Genomic DNA, 20,691 nt, shown 5'->3' with positions numbered 1-20,691 from the left:
ACCTCTGCTCTACACACACCCCTGCTCTACACACACCCCTGCTCTACACACACCCCTGCTCTACACACACCTCTGCTCTACACACACAGCTGCTCTACACACACCCCTGCTCTACACACACCTCTGCTCTATACACACCCCTGCTCTACACACACCCCTGCTATACACACACCCCTGCTCTACACCCCTGCTCTACACCCCTGCTCTACACCCCTGCTCTACACCCCTGCTATACACACACCCCTGTTCTACACCCCTGCTCTACACACACCCCTGCTCTACACACACCCCTGCTCTACACACACCCCTGCTCTACACCCCTGCTCTACACCCCCACTCTACACCCCTGCTCTACACCCCTGCTATACACACACCCCTGTTCTACAACCCTGCTCTACACACACCCCTGCTCTACACACACCCCTGCTCTACACCCCTGCTCTACACCCCTGCTCTACACCCCTGCTCTACACCCCTGCTATACACACACCCCTGTTCTACACCCCTGCTATACACACACCCCTGCTCTACACGCACCCCTGCTCTACACCTCTGCTCTACACACACCCCTGCTCTACACACACCCCTGCTATACACACATCCCTGCTCTACACCCCTGCTCTACACCCCTGCTCTACACCCCTGCTATACACACACCCCTGCTCTACACACACCCCTGCTCTACACACACCCCTGCTATACACACACCCCTGTTCTACACCCCTGCTCTACACACACCCCTGCTCTACACCCCTGCTCTACACACACCCCTGCTCTACACCCCTGCTCTACACACATCCCTGCTCTACACACACCCCTGCTATACAACCCTGCTCTACACCCCTGCTATACACACACCCCTGCTCTACACACACCCCTGCTCTAAACCCCTGCTCTACACACACCCCTGCTCTAAACCCCTGCTCTACACACCTGCTCTACACCCCTGCTCTACACCCCTGCTCTACACACACCCCTGCTCTACACACACCCCTGCTCTACACCCCTGCTCTACACCCCTGCTCTACACCTCTGCTCTACACACACCCCTGCTCTACACACACCCCTGCTCTACACACACCCCTGCTCTACACACACCTCTGCTCTACACACACCGCTGCTCTACACACACCCCTGCTACACACACACCCCTGCTCTACACCCCTGCTCTACACCCCTGCTCTACACCCCTGCTCTACACCCCTGCTCTACACCCCTGCTATACACACACCCCTGTTCTACACCCCTGCTCTACACACACCCCTGCTCTACACACACCCCTGCTCTACACACACCCCTGCTCTACACCCCTGCTCTACACCCCTGCTCTACACCCCTGCTCTACACACACCCCTGCTCTACACACACCCCTGCTCTACACACACCCCTGCTCTACACCCCTGCTCTACACCCCTGCTCTACACCCCTGCTCTACACACACCCCTGCTCTACACACATCCCTGCTCACACACATCCCTGCTCTACACCCCTGCTCTACACCCCTGCTCTACACCCCTGCTCTACACACACCCCTGCTCTACACACACCCCTGCTCTACACACACCCCTGCTCTACACACACCCCTGCTCTACACCCCTGCTCTACACCCCTGCTAAACACACACCCCTGCTCTACACACACCCCTGCTCTACACCCCTGCTCTACACACATTCCTGCTCTACACCCCTGCTCTACACCCCTGCTCTACACCCCTGCTCTACACCCCTGCTCTACACACATTCCTGCTCTACACCCCTGCTCTACACCCCTGCTCTACACCCCTGCTCTACACACACCCCTGCTCTACACCCCTGCTCTACACACATTCCTGCTCTACACCCCTGCTCTACACCCATTCCTGCTCTACACCCCTGCTCTACACCCCTGCTCTACATACATTCCTGCTCTACACCCCTGCTCTACACACATTCCTGCTCTACACCCCTGCTCTACACCCCTGCTCTACACATGCCTTCCCACAAGGGAAGCGATAATGATAAACAAAGGAATCAAGCACACTGACTTGCTCTGTGACTGGAGGTGATGGGAGGTGAGTGTGTGAGAGAGGGAGAAATGATAGACAGTGTATTCCACTTAGCTAAAGGCATCACTAATAGAATAGTAAACCACAAAAAAAACTGGTTGATATTCAGTAACAGAATGCAGTGGATCAGAGTATTACAGTAACAGAGTGCAGTGTATCAGAGTATTACAGTAACAGAGTGCAGTGCATTAGAGTATTACAGTAACACAGTGCAGTGGATCAGAGTATTACAGTAGCAGAGTGCAGTGGATCAGATTATTACAGTAACAGAGTGCAGTGGATCAGAGTATTACAGTAACAGAGTGCAGTGCATTAGAGTATTACAGTAACAGAGTGCAGGGTATCAGAGTATTACAGTAACAGAGTGCAGTGTATCAGAGTATTACAGAAACAGAGTGCAGTGGATCAGAGTATTACAGTAACATAGTGCAGTGTATCAGAGTATTACAGAAACAGAGTGCAGTGTATCAGAGTATTACAGAAACAGAGTGCAGTGCATTAGAGTATTACAGTAACAGAGTGCAGTGTATCAGAGTATTACAGAAACAGAGTGCAGTGATTTAGAGTAATACAGTAACAGAGTGCAGTGTATCAGAGTATTACAGAAACAGAGTGCAGTGCATTAGAGTATTACAGTAACAGAGTGCAGTGTATCAGAGTATTACAGAAACAGAGTGCAGTGCATTAGAGTATTACAGAAACAGAGTGCAGTGCATTAGAGTATTACAGTAACAGAGTGCAGTGTATCAGAGTATTACAGAAACAGAGTACAGTGCATTAGAGTATTACAGAAACAGAGTGCAGTGCATTAGAGTATTACAGTAACAGAGTGCAGTGTATCAGAGTATTACAGAAACAGAGTGCAGTGCATTAGAGTATTACAGAAACAGAGTGCAGTGCATTAGAGTATTACAGAAACAGAGTGCAGTGTATCAGAGTATTACAGAAACAGAGTGCAGTGCATTAGAGTATTACAGAAACAGAGTGCAGTGTATCAGAGTATTACAGAAACAGAGTGCAGTTCATTAGAGTATTACAGTAACAGAGTGCAGTGTATCAGAGTATTACAGAAACAGAGTGCAGTGCATTAGAGTATTACAGAAACAGAGTGCAGTGTATCAGTATTACAGTAACAGAGTGCAGTGCATTAGAGTATTACAGAAACAGAGTGCAGTGTATCAGAGTATTACAGAAACAGAGTGCAGTGTATCAGAGTATTACAGAAACAGAGTGTAAGATCGAATCGTACTACACCGGCGCTTGTCGGAAGTGGCAGGGGTTGCAAACTACAGACTACAAAGAGAAGCACAGCTGAGAGCTGCCCAGTGACACAAACCTACCAGACGAGCTAAATACCTTCTATGCTCGCGTCGAGACAAGTAACTCTGAAACACGCACAAGAGCATCAGCTGTTCCAGATGACTGTGTGATCACGCTCTCCGCAGCCAATGTGAGTAAGACCTTCAAACAGGTCAACATTCACAAGGCCGCAGGGCCAGACGGATTACCAGGACGTGTACTCCGAGCATGCGCTGACCAACTGGCAAGTGTCTTCACTGACATTTTCATCCTCTCCCTGTCTGAGTCTTTAATGTTTCATGTTTCAAGCAGACCACCATAGTCCCTGTGCCCAAGAACACTAAGGTAACCTGCCTAAATGACTACCGACCAGTAGCACTCACGTCTGTAGCCATGAAATGCTTTGAAAGGCTGGTCATGGCTCACATCAACACCATTATCCCAGTAATCCTAGACCTACTCCAGTTTGGATAACAACCAACAGATCCACAGATGATGCAATTTCTATTGCACTCCACACTGCCCTTTCACACCTGGATTGAGGGAACACATATGTGAGAATGCTATTCATTGACTACAGCTCAGCGTTCAACACCATAGTGCCCTCAATGCTCATCACTAAGCTAAGGACCCTGGGACTAAACACCTCCCTCTGCAAATGGATCCTGGAGTACCTGACAGGCTGGTGGTAAGGGTAGGTAACAACACTTTCACCACGCTGATCCTCAACACGGGGGCCAGTCAGCCCCCTCCTGTACTCCCTGTTCACTCATGACTGCACGGCCAGGCACGACTCCAAGACCATCATTAAGTTTGCAGATGACACAACAGTGGTAGGCTTGATCACCGACAACGATGAGACAGCCTATAGGGAGGAGGTCAGAGACATGACCGTGTGGTGCCAGGACAACAACCTCTCCCTCAACGTGATCAAGACAAAGGAGATGATTGTGGACTACAGGAAAAGGAGGACCAAGCACGCCCCCATTCTCATAGACGGGGCTGCAGTGGAGCAGGATGAGAGCTTCAAGTTCCTTGGTGTCCACTTCACCAACAAACTAACATGGTCCAAGCACAGCAATACAGTCATGAAGAGGGCTCGACCAAACCTATTCCCCCTCAGGAGACTGAAATTTTTTGGCTTGGGACCTCAGATCCTCAAAAGGTTTTACAGCTGCACCATTGAGAGCATCCGACGGGTTGCATCAATGCCTGGTATGGCAACACCTCGGCCTCCGACCGCAAGGGACTACAGAGGGTAGTGCCTATAGCCCAGTACATCACCGGGGCCAAGCTTCCTGCCATCCAGGAGCTCTTTACCAGGCGGTGAGAGAGGAAGGTCCTAAAAATTGTCAAAGACTCCAGCCACCTTAGTCATAGACTGTTCTCTCCGCTACCGTATGGCAAGTGGTACCGGAGTGCCAAGTCTAGGTCCAAGAGGATCCTAAATAGCTTCTACCCCCAAGCCATTAGACTCCTAAACAGCTAATCAAATGGCTACCCAGACTATTTGCATTGCCCCCCTCCCCCCCGGAACGCTGCTGCTACTCTCTGTTATTGTCTATGCATATTCACTTTATTATCTCTACCTACATGTACATATTACCTCAATCACCTCGACACCAGTGCCCCCGCACATTGATTCTGTACTGGTACCCCCTGTATATAGCCCCGCTATTGTTATTTTACTGCTGCTATTTAATCATTTGTTATTCTTATCTCTTACTTTTTGGGGGGTATTTTCTTAAAACTGCATTGTTGGTTAACCTAAGGGCTTGTAAGTAAGCATTTCACTGTAAGGTCTACACCTGTTGTATTCAGCGCATGTGACAAATAACATTTGATTTTGATTTGATTTGAATTATCTTTTTGTTTTCTCATGATTTGATTTGGTCTAATTGTATTGCTGTTCTGGGGCCTTCTCTCTCTGCTCTGGTCTTTCAGGGCTTAATTAGCTGTTTTTAAACAGGGTAGTGAAGGAGCTTTGCTAAACATCAGTAATTGCTGTATTTATCTCCTATCAGACTACAGCAGGCAGAGGCAGCCAGAGCCAACACGTCATCACAGACAACACTTCAGGTTCAGACCAGTCCGCCGAGTGACATTTTGTAAACACCAGCATGACAACACAGGCGGTAAAATATTCATTAGCATAGTGGTTATTTTAAGACAACATTAATTGTTTCCTTTGGTTCTGCTTTTTAATGTTCTTAAAGGTCCAATGCAGAGCCATTTTTATCTCAAATTCAAATCATTTCTGGGTAACAATGAAGTACCTTACTGTGATTGTTTTCAATCAAAATGGTTATAACGAAACAAAAATAGCTTCTAAGCAAAGAGCAATTTCTCAAGTAAGAATTTAGCTAGGACTGTCTGTGAGTGGTCTGAGTGGGGAGGAGAAACAAGAAAATGATCTGTTAAAATCAAAATCAAACTTTATTTGTCACATGCGCTGAATACAACAAGTGTAGACCTTACTGTGAAATGCTTACTTTACAAGCCCTTAACCAACAGTGCAGTTCAAGAAGAGTTAAGAAAATATTTACCAAATAGATGTAAGTCAACAATAATAATAAAAAGTAGCACAATAACAATAACAATAACGAGGCTATATACAGGGGTTACTGGTTAGTTGAGATCATTTGTACATGTAGGTGGGGGGTGAAGTGAAAATCCATAGATAATAAACAGCGCGCAGCAACAGTGTACAAAAGGAAGGGGTGGGGGGTGGGGGGGGCAATGTAAATAGTCAGGTGCCGATTTTATTCATTCTTCAGCAATCTTACGGCTTGGGGGTAGAAGCTGTTAAGGAGCCTTTTGGTCCTAGACTTGGCGCTATGGTACAGCTCGCAGTGCAGTAGCAGAGATAACAGTCTAACTTGGGTGAATGGAGTCTCTGACAATTTTATGGGCTTTCCTCTGACACCGCATATTATATACGTCCTGGATGGCAGGAAGCTTGGCCCCAGTGATGTACTGGGCCATACGCACTACCCTCTGTAGCGCCTTACGGTCAGATGCTGAGCAGTTGCCAAACCAGGCGGTGATGCAACCGGTCAGGATGCTCTCAATGGTGCAGCTGTAGAACCTTTTGAGGATCTGAGGAACCATGACAAATCCTTTCAGTCTCCTGAGGGGGAATAGGCTTTGTCGTGTCCTCTTCACGACTGTCTTGTTATGTTTGGACCATGATAGTTAGTTGGTGATGTGGATTCCAAGGAACTTGAAACTCTCGACCCGCTCCACTACAGCCCTGTCAATGTTAATGGGGGCATGTTCGGCCCGCATTTTCCTGTAGTCAACGATCAGCTCTTTTGTCTTGCTCACATTGAGGGAGAGGTTGTTGTCCTGGCACCACACTGCCAGTTCCCTGACCTCCTCCCTTTAGGCCGTCTCATCGTTATCGGTGATCAGGCCTACCGCTGTTGTGTCGTCAGCAAACTTAATGATGGTGTTGGAGTCGTGTTTGGCCATGCAGTCATGGGTCAACAGGGAGTACAGGAGGGGACTAAATACACACCCCTGAGGGGCCCCAGTGTTAAGGATCAGTGTGGCAAACATGTTGTTGCCTACCCTTACCACCTGGGGGCGGCCCGTCAGGAAGTCCAGGATCCAGTTACAGAGGAAGGTGTTTAGTCCTTAGTGATGAGCTTCGAGGGCACTATGGTGTTGAACACTGAGCTGTAGTCAATGAACAGCATTCTCACATAGGTGCTCCTTTTGTCCAGGTGGGAAAGGGCAGTGTGGAGTGCAATTGAGAATCTGTGGATCTGTTGGGGCGGTATGCGGATCGGAGTGAGTCTAGGATTTCCGGGAGGATGCTGTTGATGTGAGCCATGACCAGCCTTTCAAAGCACTTCATGGCTACTGACGTGAGCGCTACGGGGCGGTAATCATTTAGGCAGGTTACCTTCGCCTCCTTGGGCACAGGGACTATAGTGGTCTGCTTGAAACATGTAGGTATTACAGACTCAGTCAGGGAGAGGTTGAAAATGTCAGTGAAGACACTTGACAGTTGGTCCGTGCATACTTTGAGTACACGTCCTGGTAATCCGTCTGGCCCAGCGCCTTTGTGAATGTTGACCTGTTTAAAGGTTTTGTTCACATCGGCTACTGAGAGCGTTATCACACAGTCATCCAGAACAGCTGGTGCTCTCAAATCAAACTTTATAGGTCACATACACATGGTTAGTAGATGTTATTAATGCGAGTGTATCGAAATGCTTGTGCATCTAGTTCAGTGCAGTAATATCTAACAAGTAATCTAACAAATTCACAATGACTACCTTATACACACATATGTAAATGGATGAATGAGAATATGTACATATAAATACAGTTGAAGTCGGAAGTTTACATTCACTTAGGTTGACCTCTACCGAGCACCTGCCCCGGGTCCAGGAGCACCCCCCACCCCCCCCACACTGATTAGCATCGCTAGCATAGCGTCACAATTAAATAGTAGCATCTAAATATCATTAAATCACAAGTCCAAGACACCTAATGAAAGATACAGATCCTGTGAATAAAGCCACCATTTCAGATTTTTATAATGTTTTACAGGGAAGACACAATATGTAAATCTATTAGCTAAACACGTTAGCAAAAGACACAATTTTTTTACTCCAACAGTTGTTTCCTGCGTCACTAGCTATCACTAATTCGACTAAATAAAAATATATATAGCCACTAACCAAGAAACAACTTCATAAGATGACAGTCTGATAACATATTTATGGTATAGCACAGTTTTTTTTGTTGAAAAATGTGCATTTTTCAGGTATAAATCACAGTTCTACATTGCAGCTGCAATCTGAAATAGTGCCGACGCAGCCAGAACAATTACAGAGACCAACGTCATATAACTAAATACTTGTCTTAAAACATTTCAGAAAAAATACACAGCATACAGATATTGAAAGCCCAACATCTGGTGAATCCAAACAATATTTCAGATTTATTAAATGTTTTATAGCGAAAACAAAATGTAGCGCTAAATTAGCATAGCCACGCCAGCCAGAACCAGCTGGGCGCCCCCAACCAGTTCACATGCACGACAGATATATGAAATAACATCGTAAATTGGGTCTTACTATTGCTGATCTTTCATCAGAATGTTGATCAAGGTGTCCTTAGTCCTGATGAGTCGTTCAATCCATTCATAATGGCAACTTTCCCTCTTCATTTAGCATAGGTACTGGTCGACTGGCACGGTTCTGTCCAAAGTAAAAAAACTCACAGAACGGAACACGGCAAAACTCCCGAAAAAATTCAAATAATCTGATTAAACTATATTGAAAAAAGATACATTAAGATGATACGGTCACATGTATCAAACAAACTTTGAGACGGAGATAGTTTTCATCCGTAACGGCAGCAAAACAAAAGACAATCGCACCTCCAAAACGCGCGATTCAGAGAACCGGAAGTTGTCGGTCACGCCAAAGAAATAGGTCTTATTTCACGTCAGTACAAGATAAACAAAAAAATTCTCCTCTGACGTCCTCTTGACACCCAGAGGAAGACGAATGAAGTGTGTTTCGGGTCATAGGTGGCGTGACCATATATAGGCAGAGCGTTGAAGCGAGCATACACATCTTGCATTCTTCTTCTTGGTCAGGGAAAGTGCTGTCAAATGACTTATGTTTCACTCAGAGACAAAATTGAAACGGTTTTAGAAACTATAGATTGTTTTCTATCCAATGGTATTAATTATATGCATATAGTAAGAGCAATAATTGAATAAGAGGCAGTTTAATCTGTAGAGGAAATTATGCTAATGCGAAAACAGCACCCCCTGTATTCTCAAGAAGTTTTAAACAGCTTGGAAAATTCCAGAAAATGATGTCATGGCTTTAGAAGCTTCTGATAGGCTAATTGATATCATTTCAGTAAATTGGAGGTGTACCTGTGGATGTATTTCAAGACCTACCTTCAAACTCAGTGCCTCTTTGCTTGACATCATGGGAAAATCAAAAGAAATCAGCCAAGACCTCCGAAAAACAATTGTAGACCTCTACAAGTCTGGTTCATCCTTGGGAGCAATTTCCAAACGCCTGAAGGTACCACGTTCATCTGTACAAACAATAGTACACAAGTATAAACACGATGGGACCACGCAGCCGGCATACCGCTCAGGAAAGAGACGCGTTCTGTCTCCTAGAGATGAATGTACTTTGGTGTGAAAAGTGCAAATCAATCCCAGAACAACAGCAAAGGACCTTGTGAAGATGCTGGAGGAAGCAGGTACAAAAGTATCTATATCCACAGTAAAGCGAGTCCTATATCGACATAACCTGAAAGGCCGCTCAGCAAAGAAGAAGCCACTGCTCCAAAACCGCCATGAAAAAAGCCAGACTACGGTTTGCATCTGCACCTGTGGACAAAGATCGTACTTTTTGGAGAAATGTCCTCTGGTCTGATGGAACAAAAATAGAACTGTTTGGCCATAATGACCATCGTTATGTTTGGAGGAAAAAGGGTGTGTCACGATCGTCGTAATGATTGGACCTAAGTGCAGCGTGCGTAGAGTTCTACATATTTTAATAAACTGAAACTCACCAAACAAAACAATATAGCACAAACGAAACGTGAAGCTACTGGTGTGCACACAGGCAACTAACTGTAGACATGATCCCACGAAACACAAAGGGGAAATGGCTGCCTAAATATGATCCCCAATCAGAGACAACGATAAACAGCTGTCTCTGATTGGAAACCATACCAGGCCAACATAAACCATTAAACACCTAGATGACCCACCCTAGTCACTATCACGCCCCAACCAACAGAGAATAAACAGCTCTCTATGGTCAGGGCGTGACGGGGAGGTTTGCAAGCCAAAGAACACCATCCCAACCGTGAAGTACGTGGTGGCAGCATCATGTTGTGGGGGTGCTTTGCTGCAGGAGGGACTGGTGCACTTCACAAAATAGATGGCATTATGAGGAAAGAAAATAATGTGGATATATTGAAGCAACATCTCAAGACATCAGTCTGGAAGTTAAAGGTTGGTCGCAAATGGGTCTTCCAAATGGACAATGACCCCAAGCATGCTTCCAGTTGGGGCAAAATGGCTTCAGGACAACAAAGTCAAGGTATTGGAGTAGCCATCACAAAGCCCTGACCTCAATCCATTAGGAAATTTGTGGGAAGAACTGAAAAAGCGTGTGCGAGGCAGGAGGCCTGCAAACATGACTCTGTTACACTTGCTCTGTCATGAGGAATGGGCCAAAATTCACCCAACTTATTGTGGGAAGCTTGTGGAAGGCTACCCGAAACTAGTATTTGGTAACATTGCATTGAAATTGTTTAACTTGAATCAAACTCAAGTTAAACAATTTAAAGGCAATGCTACCAAATACTAATTGAGTGTATGTAAACTTCTGACCCACTGGGAATGAGATGAAAGAAATAAAAGCTGAAATAATATTCTGACATTTCACATTCTTAAAATTAAGTAGGGATCCTAACTGACCTAAGACAGGGAATTTTTACTAGGATGAAATGTCAGTTATTGTGAAAAACTAAGTTTAACCTGTTGGGGATGGGGGCGCTGTTTAGACTACTTATGCTAATGTGGCTAATTTTTTAAACGGCTTCCCACAAAATCCTTGATCGTACAATATGCATATTATTATTATTATTGGATAGAAAACAGTCTATAGTTTCTATAGGAGTTGAAATTTTGTCTCTAAGTGGAACAGAGCCCATTCTACAGCAATTTCCCTGACATGGAGTCAGATTTGAGAAATGTTGGCCACTCTTCTGAAGTCATTTAAAAGGGCACTGTCGTTGCTATGACTATACGGACACTTCTTACGTCTTCCCCTGGATGCCTTTACGTGATGACGATTCCAACGGGGTCGATTGCACGTTCACAGGCCCTACAAATGAAAAAACCCTGAAGCTAGTCATTCTTTGGGAGCTGCGTCATGAGCAAAGTGGACACCGGCGCGCACCTGTTCCAAGCGTTAGTTTAGCCTGTTATATTTCTCCGGTCATCTTTTCACTCGTTATAGGAGTTAAAAACATCATAAGGTAGTTAATTTAAAGCGTTTTATAGCAATTTATATCCGTTTAGTGCGATTTTGGGACATTTATTTTTGCAACGATGTGAAAAGTTGGGCACGCTTTTCAGTTCATCCCGAACGCAGTTGACTTTTCCACATGGCAAGAGGACAGCTTTCCACCAAAAGACGATTTCTCCCAAGAAAGGATCCTTTGCCCAAGATACTGATGGAAGAACAGCTCAAGGTAGGACATTTTTATTATGATAAATCGTGTTTCTGTCGAAACATTTTAGTGGCTTAGGACGCCATGTTTTTTGACGTAGCTTCGCTTGGCGCAAACTGTATTGAAAAGTAAGGATAAATTAAAAAATGTAATAACGCAATTGTATTAAGAATTAAATTGTCTATCAATCCCTGTCCACCCTATATTTTTTAGTCACGTTTATGAGTATTTATGTATAAGAGTAGATCACTGTCTAAGTGGCGCAAGGACATTTTCTGACCAGCTGAGCTAAATTTCACATTGTCTAACCATGATTTTGGTGGCTAAATATAAACATTTTCGATCAAACTCTATATGGATTGTGTAATATGATGTTACAGGAGTGTCATCTGAAGAATTCTGAGAAGGTTAGTGAAAAAATTAATATATTTTTGGCGATGTTGACGTTATCGCCCACTTTGGCTAGAATCAATGCTGGGCTGCTATGTGCTATGTGCTATGCTAATATAACGATTTATTGTGTTTTCGCTGTAAGACACTTAGAAAATCTGAAATATTGTCTGTATTCACAGGATCTGTGTCTTTCGATTCGTGTATGCTGTGTATTTTTACGAAATGTTTGATGATTAGTAGTTAGGTAAACACGTTGCTCATTGTAATTATTCTAGTCCATTTGTGATGGTGGGTGCAATTGTAAACTATGCCATATACCTGAAATATGCACTTTTTTCTAACAAAACCTATCCCATACCATAAATATGTTATCAGACTGTCATCTAATGAGTTTTTTTGTTGGTTAGGGGCTATAAATATCTTAGTTTAGCCGAATTGGTGATGGCTACTGGTGTTGGTGGACAAATAAAAGATGGTGGATTATGCTAATGTGTTTTTAGGTAATAGATGTACATCTTTACATATTGTGTCTTCCCTGTAAAACATTTTAAAAATCGGAAATGTTGACTGGATTCACAAGATCTGTGTCTTTCATTAGCTGTATTGGACTTTAATGTGTGAAAGTTAAATATTTAAAAAAAATATTTTTTTTGAATTTCGCGGCACTGGTTTTTCAGTGGGGGGGGGGGGGGGTGCCGCTAGCGCCACGCTGATCCTAGACAGGTTAAATGTATTTGGCTAAGGTGTATGTAAACTTCCAACTTCAACTGTATATGGATGAGCGATGGCCGTGTGGCATAGGCAAGATGCAGTAGATGGTATAGAATACATTATATACATATGAGATGAGTAATGTAGCATATGTAGACATTTTTGTAGTGTCGTTACTTCAGTGACTAGTGACACCTTTATTAAATCCATTTATTAAATGTATTAAAGTGCATGCCTTAGTGTTGCTTGCCTCGAAGTGAGCAGAAAAGGCATTTAGCTCGTATGGTAGGCTTGTGTTACTGGGCAGCTCGTGTCTGGGTTTCCCTTTGTAGTCTGTAATAGTTTTCAAGTCCTGCCACATCCGAAGAGCGTCAGAGCCGGTGCAGTAGGATTCAATCTTAATCCTGTATTGACGCTTTGCTTGTTTGATGGTTCGTTTGAGGGCATAGCGGGATTTCTTATAAGTGTCCGGATTAGTATCCCGCTCCTTGAAAGCGGCAGCTCTAGCCTTTAGCTCGATGCGGATGTTTCCTGTAATACATGGCTTCTGGTTGGGATATGTACGAACGGTCACTGTTAGGACGACGTCGTTGATGCACTTATTGATGAAGCCGATGACTGAGGTGGTGTTCTCCTCAATGCCATTGGATGAATCCCGGAACATATTCCAGTCTGTGCTAGCAAAACAGTCCTGGAGTGTAGCATCCGCGTAATCTGACCACTTCCGTATTGAGCGAGTCACTGGTACTTCCTGCTTTAGTTTTTGCTTGTAAGCAATATAATTATGGTCAGATTTGCCACATGGAGGGAGGAGGAGAGTTTTGTATGCATCTCTGTGTGTGGAGTAAAGGTGGTCTAGAATTTATTTTCCTCTGATTGCACATGTGACATGCTGGTAAAAATTTGGTAAAACTGATTTAAGTTTGCCTGCATTAAAGTCCCTGGCCACTAGGAGCGCCGCTTCTGGGTGAACATTTTCTTGTTTGCTTATGGCCTTATAGAGTTGGTTGAGAGCGGTCTTAGTGACAGTTTCATTCTGTGGTGGTAAATAGACAGCTACGAATAATATAGATGAGAACTCTCTTGGTAGATGGTGTGGTCTACAGCTTATCATAAGGTACTCTACCTCAGACGAGCAATACCTAGAGACTTCTTTAATATTAGACATCGCGCACCAGCTGTTATTGACAAATAGACATATACCCCCACTCCTCGTCTTCACCAGACGTATCTTCTCTGTTCTGCCGGTGCATGCAAAATTCCACCAGCTCTAAATTATCCGCATCGTCGTTCAACCACGTCTCGGTGAAACATAAGATATTACAGTTTTTAATGTCCCGTTGGTAGGATAGTCTTAATCTTAGGTCATCAATTTTATTTTCAATGATTGCATGTTAGCAAGAAGAACGGATGGCAGTGGGAGATACCTCGCTTGCCTACAGATTCTCAGAAGGCAGCCCGATCTGCGGCCTCTTTTCCTGCGTCTTTTCTTCAAGCGAATGACAGGGATCTGGGCCTGTTCCAGTGAAAGCAGTATATCCTTCTTGTTGGACTCATTAAAGGAAAAAGTTTATTCCACTCCGCAGTGAGTATTCGCTTTCTGATGTCCAGAAATTATTTTCAGTCATATGAGACGGTGGCAGCAATATTATGTACCAAATAAGTTTAAAAATAAGTTACACAAAACACGAAAAAGCTAACAAAATAGCACAATTGGTTGGAAGAATTTAAAACGTCAGCCATGTTCTTCGGCGCCATCTCTTATTGGCTGAGGTTTGGAATTCTCTTTCTTATGGGTCTATTAACTTCTTGCGACTATAGGGGGTGCTGTTTCAAATTAGCATAATTGTCTCTACAGATGAAACGGCTTCCTACTCAATTCTTGATCGTACAATATGCATATTATTGTTATTATTGGATAGAAAACACTATCTAGTTTCTATAGCCGTTTGAATTATGTCTCTGAGTGGAACAGAACTCTTTCTACAGCGAAATCCATGACAGGTTTTGCGAAGGTCTGAGAGCGAAGCTCTGATCTCAGTTCAGTTTAAAGGGGTGTGTATATCCTATGGAACGACACGAACTGCACCCGCCTTCCCCTGGATGTCAGTAACCAATGAGAAGTGGAATGGGCTTCCTACGTAGCTTTTAGAGGTTATAAAAGACCAAGGAGTGAGGTACGCCATCTTTTCGACGTTGAACTTTACGCAGAGAGAGACCCCGGGATGCCATTTTCGAACGCTCAGTAATGAACTTTAGATATATCAGTCTGTAATTTAATTTGATATAGGTGTTAGAAACATCATAACGAAGCTATTTGAAACCGAGTTATATCAGATTATGCGAGTATATTGCTATTTTTCGGAATTTCCTCAGTATTGCGTAATGAGGATTTGGACACGTTAGCTAATGTTAGCAATTGTTAGCTATAGTTAGCTGCTATATCAGAAGTTGAATGCAACGTTTTACAACCAAGCAACGATTATTTTGGACAAAAGTACCACTTGGCCAAGATTCCGATGGAAGCTCGTCGAAAAGTAAGAGCTATTTATGATGTTATTCCATTTTTATGTGGAAAAATGTAAACTCAATAACGGTAAATAGTGACGCCGTTATTGCGGCACTAGTCTGTCTGTAACGCACACTGTATGTCTAGTAACGTTAATTTTAAAAATCTAACTTAGCGGTTGCATTAATAACTAATGCATCTTTCATTTCATGGCCAACCTGTATTTTTTTAGTCAAGTTTATGAATAGTTTTCGATAAAAATAGTTGTATTATCATGATGCTGCCGGGCAGATTGCTTGAGTAGTTGGACAGTATTTCCATTGTGTAAGCACGATTTGTGCCGCTAAATATGCACATTTTCGATCAAACTCTATATGGATTGTGTAATATGATGTTACAGGAGTGTCATCGGAAGAATTCTGAGAAGGTTAGTGAAAAAATTTATATATTTTGGCAATGTTGACGTTATCGCTCTCTTTGGCTAGAATCTATGCTCTGGTAATGTTTGAACATGTGGTATGCTAATATAACGATTTATTGTGTTTTCGCTGTAAGACACTTAGAAAATCTGAAATATTGTCTGTATTCACAGGATCTGTGTCTTTCGATTAGTGTATGCTGTGTATTTTTACGAAATGTTTTATGATTAGTAATTAGGTAATACACGTTGCTCTGTGTATTTATTCTAGTCGGGTTGTGATGGTGGGTGCAATTGTAAACTATGATTTATACCTGAAATATGCACATTTTTCTAACAAAACCTATCCTATACCATAAATATGTTATCAGACTGTCTTCTGATGAGTTTTTTTCTTGGTTAGTGGCTATCAATATCTTAGTTTAGCCGAATTGGTGATAGCACCTGATGCAGTAAGAAACTGATGGAGTTAGAAAAGTGGTGTCTTTTGCTAACGTGGTTAGCTAATAGATTTACATATTTTGTCTTCCCTGTAAAACATTTTAAAAATCTGAAATGGTGGCTTTATTCACAGGATCTGTATCTTTCATTAGGTGTCTTGGACTTGTGATTTAATGATATTTAGTTGCTACTATTTAATTGTGACGCTATGCTAGCGATGCTAATCAGTGTGGGGGGGGGGGGGGGGGGGGGGGGGGTGCTCCCGGATCCGGGGTAGAGGCTCGTTAGAGGTTAACCTATTTACCGCATGGTGATTTCACCATGGGAGGCCATCCCACCAAAACAGGCTGAAATTCAGGCGGTCTTTTACAACAGCTTTTACAATAAAAGGGCATTATCATAATTTTCACAATTTCACAGTATTATTATTTTGTTTAAATTCAACTTTATTTAACCAGGTAGGCCAGTTGAGAACAAGTTCTCATTTACAACTGTGACCTGTTCAGTCAATAGTGTGGAAATATATATAAAACACAGGGAAATCAAATTTTTCACTGCACTAGACCTTTGACTTTTTTTCACAACCAAACAACAGTACATTTTGCATGCTGCTTAGCTAAGACTCCTGAGCATAATCTGGAATGTAGTTTACAGCTCCCTCTCTATGTACACCTTAAAGAGCCATCCTCCATTTCAAAAACAACAAAACGCTAGCCCCGCAAATTTGTTTGCTATAAAGGTGAGTGAGATGAGGTGAGAAGTTGGAGTTGAACTTGATGAGTCACAGCTTGAACGGCCCAGAGCCAGACACCATAGGTCAACACCCCAGCCCAAAGTCACCTGACATGGGTTAGAGAGGGATGCACTGCCAGGGCTGGCTCCATAGAACAGTGGATGAGAGACAAGGGAAGAGAAGACAAGAGGGAGAGAGGAGGAGGTTGAGATCAGGAAGTAATGGGGTAGAGGGCAAAGAGAGTGGGGAGGCGAGAGAGAGAGTGAAGGGAGAGGTTGGAAAAGGGCTACAATAGCAGATCATCAACAACAACAACATCAGGGAGTCGGGCAAGACAAGGACAGCCCACCACACGCACGCACACACATACACACACACACACAGCGGATTGGAGCCAGAGAAGTAGGATTTCCCAGGTTGATGGAATCCTCCCAGAAATCTCCCAGAGTTACAAGGGATGGGAGGAAGTCAGTGAGAGGACGGATCACAGAGGGAGTCTGGGTAATGCCAAGGACTCAAACTAACTTTTCTGCTGCTCAGCAAATACTGTACGGAAGGTGAATTAATCTATTTACATAGTACTGCTGTATCCATCCATCCATCTAATCTAATCTAAAACAATCTAAACTAACTCTCCCTGTTGCATATATCCCTGCCCTGTCAGTAGATCTACAGCTATAGTGGTGCTGTTCTGGGAGAACACAGACTGTAGTGCTGTTCTGGGTGAACACAGGCTGTCGTGCTGTTCTGGGTGAACACAGGCTGTAGTGCTGTTCTGGGTGAACACAGGCTGTAGTGCTGTTCTGAGTGAACACAGGCTGTCGTGCTGTTCTGAGTGAACACAGGCTGTAGTGCTGTTCTGGGTGAACACAGGTTGTAGTGCTGTTCTGGGTGAACACAGACTGTAGTGCTGTTCTGAATCAACCCAAACAGATACAGTTATTACTGAATCAACGCAAACAGATACAGTTATTACTGAATCAACCCAAACAGACACAGTTATTACTGAATCAACGCAAACAGATACAGTTATTACTGAATCAACCCAAACAGACAGTTATTACTGAATCAACCCAAACAGACACAGTTATTACTGAATCAACCCAAACAGATACAGTTATTACTGAATCAACCCAAACACATACAGTTATTACTGAATCAACCCAAACAGATACAGTCATTACTGAATCAACCCAAACACATACAGCTATTACTGAATCAACCCAAACAGATACAGCTTTTACTGAATCAACCCAAACAGATACAGTTATTACTGAATCAACCCAAACAGATACAGCTATTACTGAATCAACCCTTAACAGACACAGTTATTACTGAATCAACCCAAACAGACGCAGCTATTACTGAATCAACACAAACAGATACAGCTTTTACTGAATCAACCCAAACAGATACAGTTATTACTGAATCAACACAAACATATACAGCTTTTACTGAATCAACCCAAACAGATACAGTTATTACTGAATCAACCCAAACAGATACAGCTATTACTGAATCAACACAAACAGATACAGTTATTACTGAATCAACCCAAACAGACACAGTTATTACTGAATCAACGCAAACAGATACAGTTATTACTGAATCAACCCAAACAGACATAGCTATTACTGCATCAACCCAAACAGATACAGTTATTACTGAATCAACCAAAACAGATACAGTTATTACTGAATCAACCCAAACAGACACATTATTACTGAATCAACCCAAACAGATACAGTTATTACTGAATCAACCTCTATCAAAACCCTGATAGAGACAGCTATTAAAACTGTTAGGCTACGTAAGCCAGCCTCTACGACAGACACAGCCGTTATCACTGAAAGCCTCTGACACGGGCAGCCTGAAACCAGCCTGAAACCACACTGAAGCCTGACTGAAACCAGCCTGAAACCAACTTGAAAAAAGCCTGGCGGCCTAAACACTGATAAATAAAATGTAGCTCAGTGTTTTAAAGAGAAAATATATTCCAAGAGTAGAAACATACATTAGTCTCTAATAGGGACACGATCCTCAATACTTTTCAATTTCATTAACAACACATTCCTCCAGACCCACACACACACTACAAAACTTTGTGTGTGTGTGTGTGTGTGTGTGTGTGTGTTCTGCGAGGTAGACCATTGTGTGTGTGTGTGTTCAGCAAGGTAGGTCATTGTGTGTGTGTTCAGCGAGGTAGATCATTGTGTGTGTGTGTGTGTGTGTGTGTGTGTGTGTGTGTGTGTGTGTGTGTGTGTGTGTGTGTGTGTGTGTGTTCAGCGAGGTAGGCCATTGTGTGTGTGTGTGTGTTTTCAGCAAAGTAGGCCATTGTGTGTGTGTGTGTGTTCAGCGAGGTAGGCCATTGTGTGTGTGTGTGTGTGTTCAGCAAGGTAGGCCATTGTGTGTGTGTTCAGCGAGGTAGGCCATTGTGTGTGTGTGTGTGTTCAGCGAGGTAGGCCATTGTGTGTGTGTGTGTGTGTGTGTTCAGCAAGGTAGGCCATTGTGTGTGTGTTCAGCGAGGTAGGCCATTGTGTGTGTCAAATCAAATTTTATTGGTCACGTACGCATGGTTAGCAGATGTTAATGCGAGTGTAGCGAAATGCTTGTGTGTGTGTGTGTTCAGCAAGGTAGGTCATTGTGTGTGTGTGTGTTCAGCGAGGTAGGTAATTCTGTATGTCTGTGTGTTCACTAAGAAATGCCAGTACATCACGCATCCTGACACAAAGACAAGGACGTCGCTGGAGAGGCTGTCGAAGACTGTCCTTGAGTCTCCCTGCGTGCATTCCTGAGGGGACCTGTACAATGCCAGCAAGGCTGGGAGAGAGAGAGAAACACACACCCACTGAGCCATCAGCAGCCAACAACAACCATCCCTCACGATTCTCGTTCTGCCGATTCACATAGCTGAATGAGAGTTATGACTGGTCCCTTGACACACACAGCCCCATACAAACATTAACACACAGACACGGACACACACATATAGGCACGTATGTCAGTGCACAAATACTGTGCATAAGTTCCACACAGATAAATACTACTCTCGTCCTTTTCTGCATCCTATGACTCGCACTGTGTCCTTTCCTCCCTGCCGGCTCGGCCCTCCTAGTCCGTGGCTGAGTGACTCATTGGGAGCTTACAGAACAGGGCTGCGGAGAGCTGAGCGAAAATGCTCGACCCCATCCCCTTCTCAGGACCATCTCTGGAAAGCTTCTCCCATATTCCTCACTTCCCTCATCAATTCATCCCTCTGACTTCAAAATGGCCTGAGTCACGCCCCTCCTCAAAAAAAACACTTGACTCATCTGACGTTAAAAACTATAGACCTTTATCTCTTCTTTTTTTTCTTTCCAAAACACTAAAGTAAAACTGCAAAAAATGTGGCAAAGAAATGGACCTGATGTCCTGAATACAATGCGCTATGTTCGGGGCAAATCCAATACAACACATCACTGAGTACCACTCTTCATATTTTCAAGTATGGTGGTGGCTGCATCATGCTATGCGTATGCTTATCATCGGCAACGACTAGGGAGTTTTTTTAGGATAAATATACACGGAATAAAGCTAAGCACAGGCAAAATCCTAGAGGAAAACCTGGTTCAGTCTGCACACACTGGGAGACACATTTTCAGCAGGACAATAACTTTAAACACAAGGCCAAATATACACTGGAGTTGCTTTACAAGACAACATTGAATGTTCCTGAGTGGCCAAGTTACAGTTTTGACTTAAATCGTCTTGAAAATGTATGGCAAGACTTGAAAATGGTTGTCTAGCAATGATCAACATCCCATTTGACAGAGCTTGAAGAATTTTTAAAAGAATAATGTGCAAATATTGTCCAATCCTGGTGTGCAAAGCTCGTAGAGACTTACCCAGGAAGACTCACAGCTGTCATG

General features: G+C 43.6%; 2 protein-coding genes across 3 annotated transcripts in view; both read right to left on the bottom strand.

Moving 5' to 3' along the window:
• Positions 1 to 11,182, bottom strand: part of LOC129827819 (uncharacterized) — a 117,435-nt gene extending 106,253 nt beyond the window's left edge. The window contains exon 1 of the mRNA XM_055889018.1: positions 10,881 to 11,182. The gene's annotated coding sequence lies outside the window, so the exon portion shown is untranslated. The remainder of the gene's footprint in view (positions 1 to 10,880) is intronic.
• LOC129827817 (A disintegrin and metalloproteinase with thrombospondin motifs 2-like) overlaps positions 1 to 20,691 on the bottom strand; it is a 261,252-nt gene that overhangs the window by 109,538 nt on the left and 131,023 nt on the right. The window lies entirely within an intron of this gene.

This window comes from Salvelinus fontinalis, chromosome 29 (genome assembly GCF_029448725.1).
Source record: "Salvelinus fontinalis isolate EN_2023a chromosome 29, ASM2944872v1, whole genome shotgun sequence".
Lineage (NCBI taxonomy): Eukaryota > Metazoa > Chordata > Actinopteri > Salmoniformes > Salmonidae > Salvelinus > Salvelinus fontinalis.
The sequence above is the reverse complement of the archived record's forward strand: the minus strand, read 5'-3'. Positions and strand labels throughout refer to the sequence as shown.